Source organism: Tupaia chinensis, unplaced genomic scaffold (genome assembly GCF_000334495.1).
Source record: "Tupaia chinensis unplaced genomic scaffold, TupChi_1.0 Scaffold000154_1, whole genome shotgun sequence".
NCBI lineage: Eukaryota > Metazoa > Chordata > Mammalia > Scandentia > Tupaiidae > Tupaia > Tupaia belangeri.
Genome location: NW_006159625.1, coordinates 3,127,738 through 3,132,391, shown reverse-complemented (window position 1 = coordinate 3,132,391; position 4,654 = coordinate 3,127,738).

The window sequence follows — 4,654 nt, the reverse complement described above, 5'->3', positions numbered from 1 at the left end:
GAAATTTTATTTCATTATCTAGAGACTATCTCCTTCTATCCTAGCCACTACATTAGCCATGAGTGGCCTGTGAAGCAAAGGATGGCAGTCAGACAGCCTGGGAAGAGAGAGTGCAGGGGCTTCACTGAATGAGAAAAATCCTAATTTGACACCTTAGCATGTGCCTTGGGGTAAACTGTGGAGACTCTCAGAGGCTCACTTCCCTTTAGTGGAAATAACACTGTGTTTCTGAGGGTGTATTGTGAAAATTAAGTCAGATAACAAATACAGTTAACACAGCACCTACCACATGATAATTACCATTACATGTCATGTACTGCACTTGGTGTTTTCACACACGTATCTCTAATCAACAAATACTCCTGACAGGTGGGCCTTCTCAATCCCACTTTACAAAAGTGGAAACAGAGACTTCAGGGCTCCAGGCCACACAGCTACTAAGTGCCAGAGCTGAGATTTGAGCCCATATCTGCAGGTCTATAAAACCCATACTCTGTCCATTGCACCATGAGTAAGTGCTCAGTAAATGTTCATTTCCTCCCTGTCACAGTGGAAGGCAAGTAAGTTCACAGCCCTTTTTATATTATCAATAGCTCAGCATTTCCAAGTTGTCAGTACCAATCCAGAATCAATTACATCACCCTACATATAAATCTGTGAAATTTCGCCTTTAAATCTTTTAACTGTTTTTTTTCCTTAACAGCAACAAAGCTGCAATCTTTTGAGTGGTGCCACAATGCTAACCTTCCTTTGAAAGAAATACTAATAAATGTATAGGGTATTTCTAAAATGTATTGCATACCTTAACACTTGAGATCTGCCATAGTAACTGCTCTTTGTTTCAGAATGGGAAAGTCAAGGTCTGAGCTAAGTAAGTTCCCAAGGAGAAAGGAATGCTAGCACATAGAAGGCGCTCTATATATTCCTTGTACCCAGTGGCCTCTTGTCATTGTTTGTGGAAGGGAGCAAAATGGAATAAAATTAATTTAAGAAAATTAACCAATAGAAGTAATTATCATTTCTCTGGTTGGCAATAGGGCTTCATGTCGAAATCATCTGAAATCATCTGGGAACTTTAAAATCTATTGATGTCTGGGTTCCACCTCCAGAGATTCAGGTTTAATTGGTCTGGAGTGCAAGCTGGATATCAAGATGTTGAAAAACTCTTCCCAGAGGGTTCTAAGACACAAACGGGGTTGAGAATCTTTGGATTAGAGCATCACAGACAGAATTAGTGTCTCAAAAACTCATGATGAGGCTTTAAGTCAGACTCCTAGCATCTGAATGCCAACCTTTATTTATTTGGTATTTATTTATTTTTTTTTTGATAGAAGGCCTGTGCGTTTTCCAGAGGCAGAGAGAGAGAGAGAGACAGGAGAAACTATTTCCCCCCATGGGGATGGTCATGCCACATGCAGCAATCCCTTCTTGTCTCTCCCTCCCCTTGAGATCTTGGGCACGCACCACATTCGTTCGGATTGAGTGTCCTGAGACTCCAGCATCACGGTGGGCCATGTGGGATCCAGGTGCCTTAATGACCAGGCCTCAGAGCCATCCCAAATGCCAGCTTTGTGACCTTGGGCAAGTCATTAGACTTCTCTACACACCTGTTTACTCATTTGCAAAATGGGGGCTCATAATGTCTCATGGTATTGGGAAGATTAAGTAAAAATACATTGGTTAAGCACTTAGCACAATACAGCATAGAGAGATAAACCCAAAGTTTATTATTGTTGAACTATAATCCAGGCCAGAAACTTGCAGGACATGAGCAAAGCCTAGCATATAAAATTCTACTCCCTGGGATTAATGTACCAGGGGGCTGGCTCTTTACTTAAGTACTTTGTTTGTTCTCATGTACCACAAAATGTCTCAAGACAAGCACTTCTTGTCCAATACAAAATGTACCTTGGGCATTCCCAAGATGCAGAAAGTAAACATCTTCAAGAAACCTTCCTAAGGAGCATGTGATCAGCTTTGAGTGAAAACACATCTCAGGAGAATGCAGAGGAGAAAAATTCTTTAGTTGGTTTTGGCTCTAGAGATTTTATGTTATTCCTTTAAGCTTGAAAGACATTTTGTTTTTGTAAACTTTCTGGAAGGTAGTCTTCCCCAAATTAGTAACTAGCAAGTAAAACCTGATTTTGGATGTAAAGGAGTATTAGAGCTTTTTGGATGTAAAGGACTTAGAGCTTTTTGCACAGATAAATTGCCCAGAACCTGCCGTCAAATAAGCAATGCTGTTCTCTACAAAAGGAGAATAGCTCTTATAATACAATACCAGAGGTGTGACAAGGCTGGCAACATCCCCTGTAAACCCAGGAAGGATCCAAGTAAATATGAATATCCAAGTATATCACTCAAACAGGCACAGAAAATGATATCCTTTTAAATAAGAGATTCTTCTAAAACATCTTTAAGATATTTGAAAGAGGAAGAATAGAGACAATCACTAGTACTTCTTGAGCAAACTCAGGGCTCATTTTTTGAGACACAGAAAAGCAACTGGACAAAGAGGACACAATGAAAAAGACCCTGGCGGTTCTACACTTTCTACCAATGCTTTGATCATACTTTCCAGACTCAGGCCAAGGGTCTGAGATTCTGAAAGATCTGGGCTTAGCTCCAAGTTGGGCTTCTTGTATATGCAGTGTGCACACAGCCTGTAGGATGTGATCAAATATAGTTTTATCTTTGTTTCTAAGTGTTCCTTTAAAATGTATTCTGAAAGGGAAGATTTTTCTCCTATCATTTCCATCAATCCTAGGTCTTTCCTGGATGCTCTTAGATAACAGAAAACCCTATGGTCACTGAAATTTGCAAATATGGTCTCAATTCAGAAATTAGAATGGCGAGTATTCAAAATTAATCTCCCCTCCCTTGTCCCTGGAGCACCTCTAAGAGATGGCCCACCTGCTGTAGAGAAGGGCTTATGGTCAGCTCCTATCCCTTCTCTGCTCCTTTCTTTCCTTCAATTTGGAGTTTGTTGAAGGATGAGAAAAAGGAAACGGAAAGCTCATGCACAGCAGTGAGGAGTTTGCTCCCAGTTCCAAGTCCTCTGACACTGAACATTATTACTTATGTGCTTTTTTGGCTTTTTACCTGGGTATTTTCCTGTCTGCTCATGAACTCCCTGCTAGGCCTCTCTAGCTGTGCTCCTGGCAGGGGGGTGATATGGCCATCGCTGCCCCTCTGCTCCTCAATTCTAGTGGCCCCCATCTAGCCTATTGAAGCCCATCACCTTTCCAATGTACCCTCCTGGGTAGGAGTCCAGGTGGCTCCAGTCTGGTTCTTGATTTTCTGGGACTTTTGCTCCAGCATAGGTGGAAGGTAAAGAAGGCTTCTCTGCACATCGGTCATTTGAGCTGTGACCTGAATGACCAGAGGAGTGAGTTTTGTGACAATCTGGGCAGAAAGGAGTCCAGGCAGGATGACAGACGAATAAGTGCAAAGGCTCTGAATGCAGCTAAGGGTCAGGAAAGGTCAGTGTGACTAGAGAAGAGGGGAAGAGAGCTGAGGGGTGAGAAGAAAGATAGAAGAACAAGACAGAGAGCCCAGATCAGGAAAGTCTCATAGGCCACAGTAAGGAGGTCGGGTTGTTATTATTATTATTATAATATTATTATTGCTACTGGGCACATGCACTCATCAGAGAGAGAGAGAGAAAGTGAGAAATCACCACTACCCACGCCCCACCAGGTGGTATGGCCACGTTGCAAGCCCTTCTCCAGTCTCCTCTCAGAATTTTGGACATGGATGTACACATGCCCTGTGTGATTTTCAAGTCACTAGGTCTGAAACTTGAAGAGCAAAGTCAGCCATGTGAGATCCAGTGCCTTAACCTCCACGCCACCTGCTGGCCCAAGTTTTTATTTTTAAAAGGATCCTTTGACTATTTTTTTTAATTGCCGAAGGGTGCATGCACTTACCAGGGACAGACAGAGAGAAAGAGACACACACACACACACACACACACACACACACACACACAGAGAGAGAGAGAGAGAGAGAGAGAGAGAAAGAGAGAAAGCGTCCCTCAGTGGGGTGTGGCCATATTGTAGTTTCTTCTCCATTTCTCCATCCTTTCAGGACTTAGGGCACACATATGTGCCTACCACATGTGCCTACCATGTTTTGAAGTTGCCAGGATTTGAACTGTGATAAACCATGTGAAATCTGGCTCTGAACTACTAGACTGACCCTCTTACTAAAAAATAAAAAAAAAAGAAAAGAAAAAAGGCTTTGTTGTTCACTTACATTGGTAATTTTGTACAATAGATTGAAAACATACAAAAAAGTAGGGGAAAATAAAGTAAGAAAAACCCAGATACCTACCACCTGTATGCAATATATTCCCATGTTGCTACAGTTGTTTCTGTTTTCTGTTTTAATTTTTAAAAATGTATTATTATATAGGGGACAGTAGGTGGTATGGTGGTTAAGGCACTGGGCCCTCACATGGCCAACCACAGTTCTAGTCTTGGACTCGGCAGCTTGAAACTCATACCTGGTGCATATGCATGTATGCCCCAAATCCTGAGAAGGGAATGGAGAAGGGATTGTGGTGTAGTCATCCTTCCTGGGGTATGATTTCTCACTTTCCTTCTCTCTCTCTCTCTCCAAAAGAATGGCCAAAAAAAAAAAACAAGTAAAG